The following is a 20772-nucleotide window of genomic DNA, read 5'->3' as shown; positions in this document are numbered from 1 at the left end:
GCGAAGATTTTAAGCTCCTTGCATTCAGCTATTCTTATTAAAAACGGTTCCCTCCACTATTACTACTTTCAGTTATTAGTCGGTTAAATAATAAGTAGACAACCATCGCTTTAGTATCTTCGGAGTGTGGCAGTACTTTTGGCCTTTAGGCTGTGTAGCGAGGGTCCGAATTGCGCGTCATAAGTTTTGAAGCTTATCGGCGTAGCAGACTGTTGAAAACTGTCTCTGCTTGTAGACTTGTTAACGCAATTTCGTCCGCAGTTTATTACGGCAGCCAGCGCGCCGCTGATACTCCATATATGCTTGAGGAGAATCCGTTGCGAAGCGGTTTCCGTTTTCGTGATCATCCCATGTTACATAAGCTCTGACTTACGCAACAAACCGGATCTCGTAGAGCGCACGATAGCAAGAAAATTACCGCTTGCGCTTAGAAATTGGCGTCTCATTCTGCATATATGAAGGTTGCATCTTAATGTACTGTTGTATGTTATACCAAGCTTTTCTCTTTGTTCTTTTCAGGAACCAGACCACAGTGAACACGATCGAAAGTCTTGGTGGCAAGGACTCAAAGTACACAGCAGTGGTAAGTACGCAAAACTTGAATATGTGTACTAGTGTGCGCAGGGACGGTGTGCGGGTCGGGTAGTTCCTTGGGAAATAATCTTGACCATTTCGTGTTCCACAGTTGAGCATTGTAAATGTTAATAAAAACCATCATAGCTGAATTTCAGGTACATTATGCAACAACCGCTTTCGTTCTGGAACATCGTGAGGTGACAGGTTCACCAACTGTGTTCATTTAATCAGTTCTCACAATATATGATCAGACATTTTTCATTCACGACACCGGGACATTTCTGCAACTTTGTGAGAATTAGTTGCGAAGAATGTTGGTGAACTTTCGGTCACCTGAACATCTTCGTTTTAGGCATTATAAGCGTACCTGAAGTACAGGCATAGTTTTTTCTATTGTCTAAATTAGTTAATCTGGAAATTAAAAGCCAAAATATGCATGTAGATTTTGTATCGGATGTCATATCGCTCTCGCTTACACCCCCTCCCCGCGGTTAGCCGCAGAATTCTCACACATCCATTTTACTTACTATTTCTAGTGTTAATGTTGACAACTGCAGTATTTTCAGCATTTGAGTAATTTTCAATCTACATTATTCGTAGATGTACTGTGAAATGAGCAAGCATTTGCTTTGTGTCACTAGAACGTCTTTTAGTTTATATATTAGTGACAGCTTGAGCTTTGAGAATGACTTGGGTTGAAATAGCAATCTGGAAATTATAATTAGTAGAATAGCCGTTAGTGAATATGTCATTTAAGCAGTGCTACGTTACATTGATATCATGGGTGAGCATCGAGCACAGCACGGAACAGAGTTCATCAGAAAATATCAGCAGGTTCTTCTATGTGACAGTCATCCTGACGCATCATACAGTATTGATAAAGGAATATATAAATTTCAAAATCGCTCTGCGACTGAAGCTGAGGAAAAAATGTAATTGTTCAGTGACTAATTTCCCTCTACAAAATTCTATAATACAGTTGCGCACCCAGTCCAAGCATCAACTCCACTTTCATTCCTCTTCTGGATAATGTTTTGTTACGATTTCCACAGACTGCAAATAGCAGCTGTAACATTCCCTTATAATACTCAGAGCAGACATACTAATGTGACCACATCTACGCTCGACGTAAATGTGCAGTGGCCACTCACAGACGGCAGGCGGCTGCACTATCAGTGGAGGGGCACGCGGACAACAGTGCAGTCGTTGTCGCAATGCGGAAACGAAGCGATTTATCTCGCATACAAACGGGCATGTTCAGTGACTTTCGTGCCGAGAGTGGAAAAGCATTTCCGAAACGTCTAAGTTTGTGAGCTGTTCGCTTGCCGCCGTGGTAAACAATGATAATGTGCGAGGCTTCGCCCCACCCGCCCCGAGCCCCCGTCCGCCTAGTGCAACTCGTTTTAGTTGATGGCACGTCGACAACTTTCTCGTCAATGAGGATGAAATGATAATGATCACAGCTAGCACAGCATCCAGTACAGACCCCGAGCGGCGAAAATCTCCGACCGGGCTGGGTATGGGGAACAGACGTGTAAATGTTGGGCAACTGAGGAACTGACGGCCCAGATGAACCAAGTGGCTACCAACTAGGGCTGTTGACATCTCTAAAAATATTAGGATTCCTATGTATCGATTGTTAAAGTATCATTGCCTGCACTCGATATAACGAGGATACGTATCGATATACCATCTGTTCAAGTATTGATTTATTAATTATTCTCTACATCAACAAACTTGCAGCCTACCTATCCCCCTTGGAGCAAGAATTGAAAGGACAACGATGTATGTTCACACTTGGCTATAACAACTTCGCTGACAGCGGTAACGGCTTTGCTGACAGCGGTAACGGCTTTGCTGACAGCGGTAACGGCTTTGCTGACAGCGGTAACGGCATGTAAGTATCAGAATATCAGCTGTCCGATGGGTTCGTCACAATTTTGCTCTCCTATTTCACAGGCACAATTCAACATTTACCGAAAACTGCGGGAGAATATAATACAAAATAAAAATTACGGCTCTCAATATAGCCATTTTGATATCGATATATCGTGGAAATGAAAATCGCCGACAAATAACGATAATTCTAGGAAGACACCGATGTATCGATATATCAACAGACATACTACCGGACGTTTCTGCGTACGGGTCTCCCCAGAAGGCGCCTGGTTCATTCTGACTGCTGCTCATTCGCGAAAAAGGCAGGAATTTGCACGACAATACTGTAACTTGGCGTCCAGTGAGTGGCGACAGGTAGTCCAGACGAATCGCGTTTTATGCTCCATCGAACAGATGGCCGTTTGCGTGTGCGACGTGAAACTTTTGAAAGCAAACATCCTAAAACAATCGTCGGAAGGGTCCAGGCCGGAGGAGGGAGCAGTAAGGTCTGCTGAAAGTTTTCGTGGCAAATCCTGGGTGATGTCATTGTGGAAGGCACGCAGTTTATTTTTTTATGGGCAAGATGCCATCTACCAGCAGGACAATGTATCTTGTCACACAGATTGCAAGATACGTGCGTGGTTCGAAGAGCACAAGGATGAGTTTATCGTACTCACCTTGCCACCACTCTCCGGATTAAGACCCTGCTACGGTCGCAGGTTGGAATCCTGCCTCGGGCATGGATGTGTGTAATGTCCTTTACTCACATTAAGTGTTGAGTGCTGTTCACAAGAGATTTCAAATTATTCCGTATTTCTAGATTTCCAGAAGTCGTTTGACACTGTTCCACACAAGCGGTTTGTAGTGGAATTGCGTGCTTATGGAATATCTTTCCAGTTTGTGACTGGATTCGTGATTTTCCGTCAGAGGGGTCACTGTTCGTAGTAACTCGGGGAAAGTCATCGAATAAAACAAGTGATTTCCGGCGTTCTGCATGGTAATGTTATAGGCCCTTTGCTGTTAGTTATTTATATAAACGATTTGGGAGACAATCTGAACAGCCGCCTTTGGTGGTTTGGAGTTGACGCTATCGTTTATCGACTAGTAAAGTCATCAGAAGACAAAAAAGAAAAAAATGCAGAACGATTTAGAACAGATGTGTGGTGCAAAAATTGGCCCTAAATAACGAAAAGTGTGAGGTCATTCACATGAGTACTGAAAGGAACTCGATAAACTTCGGTTACACGATAAGTCAGGCAAATCTAAAGGCCGTAAATTGAACTAAATACCTAGGAATTACAATGAGGAACAACTTAAATTGGAAGGAACACACAGAAAATGTTGCGAGAAAGGCCAACCAAAGATTGCGTTTTATTGGCAGGTCACTTAGAAAATGTAACAGTGTTGTCCGCACTCATTCAGAATACTGTTGCGGGGTGTGGGATCCTTACCAGATAGGATTGACGGAGCACATCGAGAAAGTTCAAAGAAAGGCAGCACGTTTTGTATTATCGCGAAACACGGAGAGAGCGTCACTGAAATTATTCAGAACTTGGGTTGGACATAATGAAAACAAAGGTGTTTTTCGTTGCGTTGGAATCTTCTCACGAAATTTCAATCACCAACTTTCTCCTCCGAATGCGAAAAATATTTTATTGACGCAGACATACGTAGGGAAAATCGATCATCATAATAAAATAAGGGAAATCAGAGCTCGTCCGGAAAGATATAGGTTTTCGCTTTTTTCGCGCGCTGTAGGAGATTGGAATAATATAGAATATTGTGAAGATCGTTCAATGAACCCTATGCCAAACACTTAAATGTGATTTGCAGAGTATCCCTGTAGATGTAGATTGCTGTAGCCATTAATGACAGGAGAGAGCTGAATAATTTGAACGAACGTCTTGGTTTCGGCGTCACACGCACCCGCGTTACATACAATCTAACAAGCCCACGAGACAAGATATTCGTCACCGATCCTATTACAACAGCCCGCTGGTAGCCTTGGAGCACTGTGTATGGTGTAGGGCTGGTACCAGGCGGTCACGTGACCCACCACTGCTGACGTAAGTCATGGCACTGAAGTGTTGGTGTGTCAGTCGTTTGTATGGAATCAATGCAGTTGGATGGATCGACGTGACACAATGGCAGGAGGAAGCTATCGTGTCTGGACATTTTTCTGACCACAACATGGATGATGTCTCAACGCGGGCTGCCTAACCTATCTGGTAAGAAATGGTATACTGCTCTCTACCATTTAATACGACGTGATACCATGACTGTATGAAAGTCGTGATCGATAGGGACCAAAGACGAGGATTACTATTTGTCAACGACCGTCGGTTTCAAACCCGACGGGAATTTATTGCTGCTGTCTATAAATGCAAGTTCATAACCAGCGAACATTCCGAACGGTTCTGTATGCAATGGACATATCTAGGTGGAATGGCATTTGTCATAACATCAAGCTGTGCCAAACTACCCAAACTGGACAGTAGCTGACTGGAGGTATGTAGCTGGTCAAACTATTCTCGATCTTGGCTCTTTCCAAATGACAAGGTGTCGAGTGCACAGACTGAGGAACGACAGGTGGTGGGTGCTGGTCAGGCTGGAGGTAGTACTGTGCCGATTTGGGTATGTGTTTAACACCATCGATTGGTCTCATTTATTCATATTACTTTAAACATGATTTAAGATGAGACATAAGTTGTCGTACTGGAGGGCGTCACTGCAAATGATATAAGCTTCCTCTTCCATCCTAAAGTTTTCACCGAAAATTAAAATCTGAAAAGAAAAGAAAAAAATTAAGACTGGGAAAATTGTCTGGGAGCAACATAGATAATGAGGAAAGATGACAAATCGCAACCCGACATACCGGAGAACCGGAATTAAACTGGAAAATCACAGTATTTCATATAGCGCTTGGTAGTGCTGTATCTGCAAATTAATAAAATCAAACATTATCGGTGCTAGAAATGGGCGAAAAATTGTAGTGAGCCTAAAACGTCTATAATCACAAACTCTTAAAGGGATTAAGTGCCCCCTTACCTCTTGCATGCGACGCCTAAAGTCAGCACGCTTTCCTAAGCAGTTTTGTAGTTTGTCACTCCGTAAACGGGACAATGCACATACGAACAAATCACAATAATTACATTATAAGCCGACAGCTGAGGTAACAAAGCGATACGATAATAGTGCACGTGATACCACGCGTGACCAATTTCGTGCTCTGATTGGTTGTTGCTATGGTGGATGTCCTGTACAGGACCGGCTGTTAGTCACCTTTTTCTGATCGAGCTGTAAATGCGTAGAATTGTATATTTGTACATTCGTGTCGGATGTCACGTGCTCATCCTAAGAAGACTCTTCTTTTGAGCTTGTCAGGTTCACCAGAAAGGACTGGTTTCGCCGAGACAACAGTTGATGTGGCCACTGTCGAAGTGACAGCGTTTGTAAATTGTGCATTTGGAGGCGACCGGCGTGTGAGGCGGCGACTTTGTAGGAAAGATGTGTGGGCTCGGCTCAAGGAACGCGAGACACAAAACATGGAGAGGAGAGGAGAGGAGAGGAGCGGCCCGCAAAAACGGCGCCCCCAACGCTGCCGCCGAGGTCACCAGGCGGACGCGCGCGTTCAGTCCGGAGCCCTACAAGCAAACGCTGGGCACGCTCCACAGTGCCTAGCGAAACACGTGCGGCCTCTCCCAGTAGTCTCGTCGCTTCATTTTAACCCTTCTAGAGGTATAGCTTCCAACATCACTGTCGTACATACACAAACTAGCAGAGAAACCCTGCGTTGCCCAGGTATTTATTTACACAGGGTTTCCGGAAATTCCCGCTACAAACGTCTAGAACTCGTAGAGGGGACAACGTACATAATATTCTGAATAGGAACCCATGTGCGGAAACGTACCGTTTTTGTGCTACAGCCGTTTGAAAACATTATTTGCTAGGTAGGTTTTGCAAAAATGTGGGAATTTGAGGAGATCGAACCTGGATAAACTGAAAGAACCAGAGGTTGTAGAGAGCGTCAGGAAGAGCACTAGGGAACGATTGCCAAGAATGGGGGAAACAAATACAGTAGAAGAAGAATGGGCAGCTTTGAGAGATGAAATAGTGAAGGTAGCAGAGGATCAAGTAGGCTAAAAGAAGAGGGCTAATAGAAATCCTTGGGCAACAGAAGAGATACTGAATTTAATTGATCAAAGTAGAAAATATAAATAGGCAATAAATGAAGCAAACAAAAACGAATACAAACGTCTCAAAAATGTGAGAGACAGGAAGTGCAAAATGGCTAAGCACGGATGGATAGAGGACAAATGTAAGGATGTAGAGGCGCATATCACTAGGGGTAAGATAGATACTACGTATAGGAAAATTAAAGAGACCTTTGGAGAAAAGAGAACCACTTGCACGAATATCAAGAGCTCAGATGGAAGCCCAGTTCTAAGCAAAGAAGGGAAACCAGGAAAGTGGAGGGGATATATAGGGGTTCTATACAAGGGCGATATTCTTGACGACAATATTATAGAAATGGAAGAGAATGTAGACGAAGATGAAATAGGAGATACGACACTGCGTGAAGAGTTTGACAGAACATTGAAAGACCTAAGTCGAAACAAGGGCACGGGAGTAGACAACATTCCATTAGAACTACTGACAGCCTTGGGAGAGCCACGCCTAACAAAACTCTACCATCTAGTGAGCAAGATGTATGAGACAGGTGAAATACCCTCAGACTCCAAGAAGAATATAATAATCCCAATCCCAAAGAAAGCAGGTGTTGACAGATGTGAAAATTACCGAACTATCAGTTTAATAAGTCACAGCTGCAAAATACTAACTCGAACTCTCTACAGACAAATGGAAAAACTGGTAGAAGCCGACCTCGGGGAAGATCAGTTTGGATTCCGTAGAAATGTTGGAACACGTGAGGCAGTACTGACCCTACGACGTACCTTAGAAAACAGATTAAGGACAGGCAAATCTACGTATCTAGCATTTGTAGACTTAGAGAAAGCTTTTGACAATGTTGACTGGCATACTCTCTCTCTCAAATTCTGAAGGTAGCAGAGGTAAAATACAGGGAGCGAAAGGCTATCTACAATTTGTACAGAAACCAGATGGCAGTTATAAGAGTCGAGGGGTATGAAAGGGAAGCAGTGGTTGGGAAGGGAGTGAGACAGAGTTGTAGCCTCTCCCCGATGTTATTCAATCTGTATATTGAGCAAGCAGTAAAGGAAACAAAAGAAAAATTCGGAGTAGGTATTAAAATCCATGGAGAAGAAATAAAAACTTTCAGGTTCGCCGATGACATTGTAATTCTGTCAGAGACAGGAAAGGACCTGGAAGAGCAGTTGAACGGAATGGACAGTGTCTTGAAAGGAGGATATAAGATGAACATCAACAAAAGCAAAATAAGGATAATGGAATGTAGTCAAATTAAATCGGGCGATGCCTCGGGAATTAGATTAGGAAATGAGACGCTTAAAGTAGTAAATGAGTTTTGCTATTTGCGGAGCAAAATAACTGATGATGGTCGAAGTAGAGAGGATATAAAATGTAGACTGGCAATGGCAAGGAAAGCGTTTCTGAAGAAGGAAAAATTTGTTAACATCGAGTATAGATTTAAATGTCAGGAAGTAGTTTCTGAAAGTATTTGTATGGAGTGTAGCCATGTATGGAAGTGAAACGTGGACGATAAATAGTTTAGACAAGAAGAGAATAGAAGCTTTCGAAGTGTGGTGCTACAGAAGAATGCTGAAGATTAGATGGGTAGATCACATAACTAATGAGGTGATATTGAGCAGAATTGGGGAGAACAAAAATTTGTGGCACAACGTGACTAGAAGAAGCGGTCGGTTGGTAGGACATGTTGTGAGGCATCAAGTGATCAACAATTTAGTATTGGAGAGCAGCGTGGAGGGTAAAAATCGTAGAGGGGGCCCAAGAGATGAATACACTAAACAGATTCAGAAGGATGTGGGTTGCAGTAGGTACTGGGAGATGAAGCTTGCACAGGATAGAGTAGCTTGGGGAGCGGCATCAGTCCAGTCTCTGGGCTGAAGACGACGACGACGACAACGACAACAACAGGTTTTCCAACAGGGTAGGATCCCGTGAACGAGAACAATGGATTTTGCTCCCAGCACCGTCTGGAATGTTGTGGGTGACAAACAACTAAATGCATACCGCCTCTAACTCTCCATACCTCTTCCAACTCATAGACACGTGAATGAGGCTGCAACCACGTCAGTTGAGACAGAGATAGATGTCAAATGACTAGCCTATCCAATGTAAGCAGCAACCCCCCCCCCCCCCCCCCCCCCCAATGACTACCCTCTTGCGAACTTACGTAGCAAACATGTTTACAATCTGCTGTAGCACAGAAATGGTACGTTCCGGACATGGATTACCATTCCAAATATTGCCTAATCACTCCCATCAACAAGGCCTAGAAGTTTTTAACGGAAATTTCTGTACACCCTGCAGGTGTGCGTCCACACCCGTACCATGCAGCGTATAGGATTGTGCTTTGTTTACGACGTCATATCTCCTGAACTGGGTATCCTACAACGGTATAATTCTGCAGTTACATTCAGTGCTACACTTGCTTACCGTTGCTTACCGTCTGCTTAATGTATTGCTAATACAGTTAGTAGTAAAGAAGTAATAAATTCTTACGTCATACTTCATGCGGTACTCGTACGGCATGACAGCGGAAAAGTAATAAGTGATGAACTTTCTTCCTTTTATTTTGTAGGAGTTATCAGTGAGAAAAAGTTTCGTAAAGGTTTGAAATTATTTGTATAGTTTTTCAAGTCGCTTAAGTGCTTTCATTCTCAAATACTGGGTGAATAAAGTTCAGGAATTTACGAGTCGCGGGCTATGCTTCTGTTTCTCCTCCAACGCCATCCCCTTGATAGATAGATGGGTCTTATCCCCACAGCGATTGTTAAGACAGTAAGGTACACGTGCACCACGTTTAGTTGAGATCGTTCCAGTGGTTTAGGTGGTGGTGTGGAGCACGGACATTTTTATGATATACATGGATCTCGTTTAGGGAAGTTTACTATTTTTGACCCGAAAAAAGTATGTTCTTTGAGAATTTTTTTCTCGGGATGTGTTATAGATATCAATGTCAAATTTGTTCAAAATGTTTATTGATATTTCCTCTACAAACTGGGATTTTTTCGGCCGGAAATGTCGAAGAGTAAAGGCGGAAGTGCCGTCGGAACGAAACAAAATTTCGATGTAGACCTCCACGCGCGGTATGTCACAGGTCAGCCGGCTCGTCTGAAATTGAGTTCACGTTAGCGAAGGATGTAAGATTCTTGAGGAGTTGTACCTCGCTTAAGTTATTTAGATCATAGGAAACAAAATAGCGGCCATTTGAAAAAAAATAGGGTTTTTTCATCGATTTTTCGACTTCGTCGGCCAAGTGAAAATATTTACGGTTGATGGATCGGAATAAACGTGGTACAACTCCTAGACAATTTAGTCAGCTTCGTCGGAAACAAAGAATCATGCCCATCGGTTCAGTAGATTTGAAGTTACCATACCGCGCGATAAAAAAGTCATTTCGAGAAAAACGCGTTTGAAGTGTTGACTACATATAAATGCAATATTATGTAACTTACGTCCAGTCTGCTATTCCGGGACCATAAACTAGTCCTTCATCTTCCTCATAGATGTAGGCCATGCTGCGCAGCTCCAGAGCCGCTCGTATGGCCGGTGACAAGCGGTTTTCAGCCGCTTGAATCCGATGGTCGTCCGAATGCTTGACGAACTCCGTCGAATAGTCACAGGGTGACGTCCATCGTTGTCACTGCCTTCAGAATTTCTGAATACCCTTCGTTGAAGCTGCCCACTGCCAGGAAAGTCGCAATCTCCACAGTCTTCGCACCATAATGCAAATGCTTGGGGGCTAACTTCCAAACACACGCGTTCAAAATTTCATTTGAATTTTGTGTTTTTCCTCCCAAGCACCGGTACAATAATTCGTCCTCCGAAAGAAAAAACCTGTTGCGTGAAAAGGCCGATTTCACGCAGGTGCATTGTTTTACCCACCCGCGAATAACAAACATTTCCGTTCCGTACTCGGAAAAACCGTTTCATGGGTGGATTCTTCTTTTATGGGTTCAAAAATGCAATTTTAAAAAAATTTAATTTTTGAACCAAAAGATAGTAAACCTCCCGTTAAAAGAACCCGGACATCCGGCTAAGTTTATAGGGAGTTGCTCACTAAACGTCGCGGACCAGCTATATGAAAGAAGGTGGGTAGCTGTTGTCAGAACAGTAACAGTAGAATGAGTCGGTCAGCTATTACGAAGATCATGCAAGCCTCGTGTACTGATGACAGGGACTGTAGAGAATTACAGAGAGTGATTGAAAAAAAAAAAAAAAAAAGCTCATGAAATCAGTGGAAGAAATTACTCGGGAGTTCCAAAATGCTACCAGCAGTCCAGCTACCACAATGACTGTGTACACGGAGTTCAAAAGAGTGGGATATAATGGTCGAACTACTGCTCACAAGCCATTCGTTTCTGTAGTCAATACCAGGCGACACTCGAGGTGGCGTAAAGAGTGACGCCAGTGGACAGTGGAAAAGAACGATTTGGAGTGACTAATCACGCTATACCCTGTGGCAATCTGACTGAAGGGTTTGGGCCTAGATACTGCCTTGAGGTTGTTAGCTACCAATAGTAACGTACGGTGTACGGAGGACTTAGTGGTTATACATGGACTTCTTATTGCGTTTAAGAAAAACCCTAAATACGGAAGGATATAAACACACTTTACAGCACTGCGTATGTGTACAGTAGAGGAGCAATTCTGAGACCATTACAATGCACCTTTCCACAAAGAAACGTCTGCGAGGCAATGGTTTCTGGGCAATAACGTTGTTGAAATGGACTGACCTGCCAAGAGTCCCGCACCGGAACCCAATGGAACATCTGGAATGTGTAGTAATACGAAATGACCCAAGAGCCAAAATTTTGACTATAATATATAAACCAATGCGCAGCATTGTTGGCTCTCTTGAGTCTTCGTTTTCAATGGTGCATGTTCGCAGTCTTCCATGGTAGTCGGAAGTTAGGGATTATAAGCCTAATTAAATATCATTCTGATAACTGGATTACACATTGGAGTGTTGGATAATAGATTATTTTGAAATATTGGGACAGAAAATAGTTGGACCTTCTCATACTAATAGCTTTGCCGATCGTTGTCAAGGCGATTCTGCTAATAAATGAGACGTGAGATATAGTGCCCGTGAAAAGGCTAAATTTGTGCTGAACAGACATTGAAAGAACTCGAACTTGTAACTAATATCTATTCGTGAGAATTAAGAAGCTTAGACATTGTAAAGCCAGAGACATATTTATGATTTATCAGTTATTAATGGTAAAGGACAGTTTCATGGGAAGTCATATCTTTGGTTATAGGAACGCGAAGGAATGTGGTACGGACTGACTTAAATTATATGGGAACGATACACACTAGGATCAATTCCTTCATTGATTCTCCAGTGCCATCTCTCATTAATTTAAGAAGTGAATTGTGTCAATAAAACAACATATAAGAGACTCTCCGTGTTTTCTAAATCCTAAAAATCAGTTAGTAATTAGACAATTATATCTGTGAATATTCAAGGGTTATTGAGAAAAGCTTATCAACCTCTTACAAGCAGATAATATGATTAAACGAAGGCATATTGACTACGAAGGTAACTAAATAAAATTATTAGGGGAACAAAAATTAGAAAAAATAGACTGGAACCCGATTGCTATGTTATTCCCGAGTAATAAATAAAATCACTGTCTTTGGATCTGTCGTGGTTGAAAGCGAATGAAATAGCTCTGGAAATAGAAAACATCAATTTTCAACTTCTAGTTCACACAATTAGATCGACAACGTGGTTCAGAGATGATTTATGCCCGACCCACACGCCAGGGAATGGTTCTTAACTAGCCGGGAGATCAGCTCCGCTGCCGGGGGGAAACGGCGAAGCGATATCTGTGCACTCGCGACGAAGGCGGGTGTTTGGGCATAAATGTAGACTTCGCTCCAGACCCCAGCGTCAAACAGAACTTCCATTTCTGGTTTCGGCTGTCAAGGAAGAATGGGCTGCCATTCCACCAGAGACATTAAGACACCTCATTGGAAGTGTCCCCAGCAGAGTTAAAGTGCTCATAGAGGTTAAGGGTGAACACACACTGTATTAATGTCCACTAATAAGTGCCCAAAACTTTTCGTCAAGTTGGCGTTGTATCTGGGTAAATAGCTGTGTATTAATGTGTGTCACGTAAATCATTAACGCATATGAATTCCTTTCGAATCAGTCACAATCGGGTGGCTAGCATTAGTTTATTCCCAGCAGGTAAGAAGCGCGTAGTTAAATCAGAGCTAACATGTAACGGGCAGAGCGGAAAGGAAACCGTCACATAGACAGTGGCCTTAGGTCACAGAGAATTGCCTACAAGGCAGGGAGACGGAAGTTTTGCAGAAGTTAACAAATCATTAAAATGTTCGTTTCATTTAAATGGATGAGGTCTTAGATCTCCTCCCCCCAACCCCTCACGTGGAGGAGGAGGAGACAAAAGGCCCTCCCCCGAAGTATTTATTATGATCAGTGTGATTATTACACGTCGGTAGTGTGATGTCGGACAGTCGAACTGAATTACAGCCGGAAGAACATTCTGACCTATGGACTTGGTGACATATGTACAAGCTCCATAATCTCCCACTTCTGTCCGCTGCCACGACAGTTCAGAGAACTGTTGTCCAGAGATGGGCATCAGTTGGAGCAGCGAGGCGCTAAGGCATGCTGACTAGGTACTGGATGAGTGTCGATGGTATGCGCTGTCTGGCATTGTGCTGTATGTACAGAATTCTGTATTATCTCGTGTGGTAGCAGGAACGATCCGCAACTCTGCGCGTTTGCCTCTGCGCCTTGTCCCAGTCACTGCTTTAATTGGTGTTCAGATTTGACTGGAAGTAGCTGACGAACGGACTTTTTACATTACGCGGATAGTTAATTTCGTGTAAACTGCACTATTGTGTTCACGTTTTCGAAGTGGCTCACTCATTTGTGTACCCGGATATAATATAGACATCGTGCTTTCATAACATTATCTCGTCTGTTCACACGAAATTCCCCACTTTCGTGGCAAGTGCGGAGCTTCAACATGTATTCCATTACGGGGCATCTTGTTTCGCTCTTGCACTGGGAAAGTTTCCCAACAGTTTTTCTAGGTTTGGGGAAGTCATTAGCAGACTACTTCTCTGCAGAAATGAGATACAAGACAGACTTGTTAAAAAGGTCATGTATCTTGTTAAAGAAATGATACAAGAACGATTGTAAGAGGCGCGTAGGGAATATGTTATCTCGAGCGTGGAGGACTTCGTATGGAGAATGGTCTAACTAGAATGACAGGTTGGGGTCCTGGTCTCGAAAGGTATATACAGTCCTGTAATATTTCGTTTTGTCTTCTGGATGTGACAAAGAATAAACAAAAGCTGGACAGAGCCAAAACCATTTAAAGGAGAGTAACCGTTCATTGAAGTAGAAAGTAAAATTTACCGATCGACCTTACAGAAAATCCTAATAAGATTGTCACATGTAGACAGTACACTGACTAAAAACGTGTTTCAGTAGCTGAACAACTGTACTGGGACTGGAGCCACAACGCCGAGATAATATATTTGGCCTCCCGAAATTGTTTTACCGCGGAAGATCGTAATAGTTACTGTATTCAATCGTCTGAAGGATACCGAAATTGCATGTCGTAAATAAATGTAACATATTGCAAATAGGCGGAAAGAAAGATTACCATAGGATCGTATTATTGACAATAAACCGTTGAAAAGAGCAACGAGTGTTAACTATCTGGGACTAACCGTCTGGAACGACCAATGTGGAATGACAAGGTAAAACTTACTAAAAAAAATGATGCCAACCCGAGACTCATTGGCAGCATCCTCAGGAAAAGCTATTTATTTTACGAAAGAAATGGCTTACTAAACAGATCGGCGACCGAGTTGAGTACTGGTAGTCAGTCTGGGGTCCTAATGAGGGACATCAATAAGAGCTGGAAACGAACCAAAGAACAGCAGCGCGTTGAGGGTTCATTTACTGACGTGGCTCGAGAGCGTAATGAAGGTAGTGACGACGTAACAACAGAGGTCCGCCGTACTGCCTCGTATGGTCTAAACGGGCTTAAAACTACCTCCCATGACGACTAACATGTGAAAGTATGTACGTCAGTCACTTCGACTAACTCTGTCGAGTAAGTATCCAAACACTTATTCGAAGCGAGGCAACGGAGTCAAGGCAGCCATTGCGCAGCGCAGCAGTGGAACAAGAAGTAGCAAGTGACTTAACGAAGAGCAAAGTGAATTCATTCCATCCGCTCTTACTCCATGTGTAAGCGCAAACCTTAAATAAAAAGATCCGGGATTCCGAGTTATGCTTGAATCAGAACAACTGAATGACTGTCGAAACCACTTGAGCCTTGAAGGGGACGTCGTCTGTCGATTCGCATTTACCTGCACCTGCTTTGTAGTTGTAGCAGCAATTACTACGCAATCCTACATCAAGCATTTCATACGTTGGCCGTAAACGTACGCTACTGAATACCCTTTGGCGAATACTGCCGTGTAACTTCCCTGTGCATTTTCGCTGCTATGTCTTGACATTCTTCGGCGTCAATACACACACCTTACAAAGACACGAAGCACACAATGGCAACTAATCAGCAGTGACGTTACTTACCACAGTTGGCCGCTACTGAGTGGTAACAGCTACTTCAGGTAGCAGAGCGATATAACACAAAGGAGACGGTGTGACTAAGCTGTTCTCTAATTGCTTGTTCCTGTTAACAAATAGCTGCAGTCACTGTAATTATTTTCTGCAAATTACTGTGCTTTTCACATCACATCACACACACACACCTGCGAGATGCAATCACTGTTTAGTGTTGTGAAAGGTTTTTTGTTCCCTTTAATTTTGAACTCATCATCAAAATTCATTACAAAATTACCTCCAATAAAGAGATTTTCAACATCTCGAAGTTGTATTAGTGTTCGCTATTTTTTTCCCCTCGATTTGTTCTGACCAACTTCTATGACTTATATAATGTGGTATGTGGCCTTTAGCTTCCAAGCGTATACAGATTTTTTGTGGTTTTTTTTATTGTTTCCGCTTTGCCTCCGAACTGTATATCCAAATACCTTTCGTATTATGGGGTAGCAAAATGTGGATAACTTCGATTTAGTCCTCCTTTGAATCCGTTCTGTTCGCAATAAACTATTTGCCTACGTTTCAAATACAATGTCTTCCTTGTTTTTTTCAGGAAACATACCAGATTTTCTAAGACGTCTTTGGTATATTCGTGAGCTTGATGTCTTCGTGATGTCGGCCTAGAAACTTTCCGTCTGTGAGGCTGACGTGGCGAATAAAGGCTCGCTGACCTGCACTGCACTGCACTGCACTGCACCATGGTAGCGTTGATGGTAAACGCGATAGATGGGCGAATGCCGTTGACCGACCGCTAACCTTCGGCGTCTAGTCTGTTCTCACGGGTCGTGGGAAAAAGCTGCGACTAGGAGCCATGGGAGTGAAGGAGATCTGAAAGCCAAGGCTGGCTGCAGTCTCTGAGAAATTTCGCTGCTCCCAACACTGTCCGCCACCGTACGTGACATTGGATTCTGCAGTGTGAATGAACGCGTGAAGTTTCACTTCCTCGTTGGCCAATAAATTTTCTCCTTACTTCTTCCGTGTGTGCTACAATTTCACGCCAATTCAGCCCACTCCTTTTCCATGTCGCTACTTTCTCCCGCCAAGCAAATCCATACTTACTATAAAAGTGTTTTTTCCACATCTCCAAACTACTGGACCGTTTTCAACGAAGCTTGGTACACACATCACTTACTGTCAGTCAAACATCGGTGTCTACCTATGCCATAGTTCACGGCGCGGTCGCTCTTTCTCGTTGATCGCGGTTCGCGGGATATGACGTCAGAAAACAATTAGACGCCTGAGAAACTGCCACATCATGCATGACGGGCAGATTTACTAGTTCTGTGCTACTAACACCCTTCGCAATAAATTTCGCAGATAGCATCCACATATGCCACTGAATGTACCCGAAATTATATCATTGTATGACACGTGGATCAGGACAGGGCCCACGAGAAATACAGGGCCGCCGGCCGGGGTGGCCGAGCGGTTCTAGGCGCTACAGTCTGGAATCGCGCCACCGCTACGGCCGCAGGTTCGAATCCTGCCGCGGGCATGTATGTGTGTGATGTCCTTAAGTTACTTAGGTTTAAGTAGTTCTACGTTGTAGAGGACTGATGACTTCAGCAGTTGAGTCCCATAGTGTTCAGAGCCGTTTGAACCAAATACAGGGTCCATGACGAGTTTGTGACGTTACTCTAGTCTGCTTCCTCCACACTTTGCGAACCCTCGGCTTCGTGCAGGACCCACAGGAAATAAGTATGGTATTGAAAAGGTACCCACTAAAGGTCTTAATTTTGTCGTGTGATATCGAGAGCTTGCATGCATTTAATCGCTCAGTCAAGAAGTTTTAAACTCGTCAGAAATTGTTACTCGCTTACCGCCGGACACTGCTGCTGGGTCTCTCAAGACCTGCAGTGTCACATGCTGTGACGTGTCCGCCACGACCGGTCTTTCCCGTGGGTATCAAATCAGATGATGTGAAGTCATACACGCTGAGACGCGTGAAAAACTGTCGTATCATTCTTGGCGTTCAAATTTATTACTTCTTTGCTACTAACTGTATTCGTAATATATTTCGCAAACAGTATCCACGTATACCGCTGAATGTACGACACACAGTTCAAGAGAGATGACGTCATAAACTCACATGCGTGGAAAGCTGCCATATAATGGATGAAGTTTTAATATAGTCATTCTTTACTAGTAAGACGTCAGTACAGTCGAGTCCACTTATGGAAATCCCGGACACGTGGCAGCGCTTTTGACAGAAGAGCCGTCTGTATACCTATGGATACGCGTTGCTTTAGCCACGTGTACAAAATCACATTTTAGACAAGCGAAGGAGCTGCGCCTAGCGTACAGCACCTGTTTTTCATAATTATAAACGTGTTTTCACGAATACGTGAAAACTATTTTTTATATATATATTACACCAAAAAGCCCTATTTTTTGTTTTCATTTCTAATACTCGTAGAAAATCGTCAAAATGAATACTTGGGCAATGCTGGATTTTAGTACTGTATGCTGCTGCGATTTCATCGAGATGTTTGTCAGTCCCATACTTGGTCGTTAGTGTTTCAGCGCCTTGAACTTCTGTCTACTTTCCAATGTACAACGCTAGTGAAAGGTATTTGGCCGTTTCCTTCATCTGACTCGTTATGAAATGTAAACCTGTACGGTGAAAGAGACTAATGATTAGACAGCGTGATGTGTACGTGATTTTTAGTCTTCCTTATTTTGATAGGCTTGGAATTTCAAGCAATGAAATGGGATAATCCTGGTCACAATACAGGCATATTTCTCATCGAAGCTGCAACAGAGTATGATCTCCATCCGACCGACAGTTTACTCTAAACGTTTTGAGAAAGTAGCCAGAGCACTGTGTAAATATGAGACTTTTCTGTGAGGTATCACACACACTATAATACATCACGTAAGTCGGATAAATTATGGCGTCAAGATACCGTAGTGTTAGTTGCTCACTGAAGAGTGTTTTTACGAGATGCAGCAGGAGAGGAAATGACTCTAAATAATTTTAATTTAGGTAAAGGACCATCGGATGGCGGGGCGGATCATTTTTATACTATCTGCCGAAGAGTGAAATTACGAAAGCTACAATATGGCGTCAATTCGTAAGGTTTGGACGCGTTACCCTCAAACTTGGGCTTCAGGCTAGCCGTCGCGAATGCAGACACAACTTCCTCGTGGTCATTCCCCTGGCGCCGCGACAACTTGCCAAACCTTAACGCCGGGAGGTCTCAACGCCCCGCGAACCAAAATCCGTAGGAACCGTCTTCACTGCCACCACCGTAGAAAACTCGTAGTCTTAAAAGGTTAGCATCGCTGTCTGTAGGTTGCACATTCGCGGGTTCAGTTCCCGGCCGAGTAGGAGATCTTAGTCGCTCGGGGACTGAGTCTGTTTGTGGGATCTAATCATTTCATCTCACCTTCATCGGCGCTGAAGTTGCCATAGTGACGTCAAATACACTGTCCAGTCACACTGTGACCACCTGTCAGAAGCCTGAACAAACAACTTTTGCGCGGACGTGCAGGAAGTGTGTCAATGAGGTTCTTATAATGCCGATTCCAGTGGCGTGCACAGCTGCTCAAGGTTTGTTGGAGGAGGAACCATAGCGCATACAGCCCAATCACTGTGGTCTAAGACATTCTCGATTGGGCTTAAATACGGGAACTATGGTGGTAAGGGGAGCAAGGTAAACTCATCCTGGTGCTCATCGAGCCACGCACGTGCACTACGAGCTATGTGACACCTTGCATTGTCCTGCTGGAAGATGCCACGTAGCAACGAAAAACAAACTGCAAGCGTACTTCTGTTGATCCAGAATGATGAGATCACCTGGAGAATGCCACGAATACATTCCCCAGACCATAACACCCCGTCCTGGTTGCAGGGTGGTTGCTTTCAGACGTTTAGGGCTATACACGTCAACGGCCATCTGCCCGATGGGGCATAAAACTTGATTCGTCTGAAAGTCCTCGTGTCGCCACTCAGTGGTCGCCCAGTTTCGGTATTGGCGAGTAGATTCCCGTCTTCGTCGCCGCTGAACATCAGTCAGCATTGGTGCGTGAACCAGGCGCCTGCTGCGTAGGCCCATACGCAGCAACGTTCGCTGGATGATTATTGGGGAGGCACTGTTGGTAGCCCCTTGGTTCATTTGGATGGTCAGTTGCGTAACAGTTGGCCGTCAATTTCTCCCGTACGCCTCTCCGCAGCAGTCGCTCATCCCATTCACCTATGGCGCGCGGTGCACCGCGGTTGCCACGGCGCAGGTTTTGGATAGCGCCGTTTTGACGTGCATGGTATACTTCAACTGCGGCGGCGCGTGGACAGCTTACAAACTGTAATACTTCCACAAAGTCAATCATGCGCGCTAGGACGTTAGATAAATCGCTCAGTTTCCGCATTCTCAGCCCCCCCCCCTCGACACGCTTTATATACCCTCCTCTGCTAGGGCTGCCACCTGGCGCCTGTGCTCATTGATATGGACTATCGGCGTTGGTCACGTTTATGTGAATGGACTGTGCAGAAACACGTGCACCACTAGGCGGAACAGCTCCTGACCAATGTTCACTGCCTCCACCTGCCTCTCCTCCCTCTCCCTGGTTTAAGTTTGCTATAGGAACTGGATTCATTCGGAGCAGGCACAGTACCATGCTGTCTCAGGCTCCATAAAATCCACAGAGAGATACTCTCCGAGCCTATTTCATTGCAGACCTGAGACGGTGTCACTTCGTTGCAGATATTAAGTTGGTATCATATTTAAGTGAGGTGAATTTTGCTACCATCACCTTGGAACCAGCCGTGAGTAAATTCAGATCAATGGCAGCTAAATCGCAGTGCGGGGCTCCCCCGTCGGCGGTTCGAGTCCTCCCTCGGGCATGGGCATGTATGCTGTCCTTAAAGTAAGTAGTGTGTAAACCTAGGGACCGGTGACCTCAGCAGTTTGGTTCCAGAGGAAATTTGTACAGTCGCGCTGCGATAGTATTCCTAGATTGCCCGCCTTTATTACGCGAGCACGCGATTTGCTTCGTGAGCCGCCGGCATCAAGCATTCGTCAATGCTGATGTGGCAAGAACTATCGCACATGGGCCGCACCTGTGAGTGCGCTCGGACAGCCGAAAGATTAAGGCGACCGTTGGCGACATGCGGGTTCAATTCACGGTCTGACACAGCTTTTCATTTGTTCTGAAATATTTGACAGGGAACAGTAATCGCAATTTGAGAGTTCATTCGTAGTTTCAGATGTTAACTTTTCGTACAGAAGAGCGTCTTAGCGACGAGTAAGCCCGAATTATTGTCCGATGTCATTGCGCAGTGTCACAAGGCTACCTCGCATTTAGTCTGTTCTTAAAGGTTAATTACATTGATTTCCTTAACAGCTTTACTGTTACTTATTTCTAGCTTCTCCTCTATCCCTTTTTATCAACATTTATCCCGTAACAGAAATAGCTGTAATACAAAAAGGATTCCTATGTAGAAGATCTGTAGGTAGGCATTCTTTCACCTGTCAACAGGGAAATCATAAGTCATGGCCGCTGATTTATTTATTCAG

At 43.9% G+C, this 20772-nt stretch overlaps 1 protein-coding gene across 3 annotated transcripts in view; it reads left to right on the top strand.

Annotated features, from left to right (window-relative positions):
- The window catches only part of LOC124596597 (probable multidrug resistance-associated protein lethal(2)03659), a 261248-nt gene that overhangs the window by 70191 nt on the left and 170285 nt on the right, over positions 1 to 20772 (top strand). For all 3 annotated transcript variants that reach the window (XR_006978324.1, XM_047135794.1, XM_047135793.1), the window contains exon 2: positions 520 to 583. The gene's annotated coding sequence lies outside the window, so the exon portion shown is untranslated. The remainder of the gene's footprint in view (positions 1 to 519; positions 584 to 20772) is intronic.

The sequence above is a fragment of the Schistocerca americana genome, chromosome 2 (genome assembly GCF_021461395.2).
Source record: "Schistocerca americana isolate TAMUIC-IGC-003095 chromosome 2, iqSchAmer2.1, whole genome shotgun sequence".
In the NCBI taxonomy this organism is placed as follows: domain Eukaryota; kingdom Metazoa; phylum Arthropoda; class Insecta; order Orthoptera; family Acrididae; genus Schistocerca; species Schistocerca americana.
Note: the sequence above shows the minus strand (reverse complement) of the source record. Positions and strands in the feature narration are given on the sequence as shown.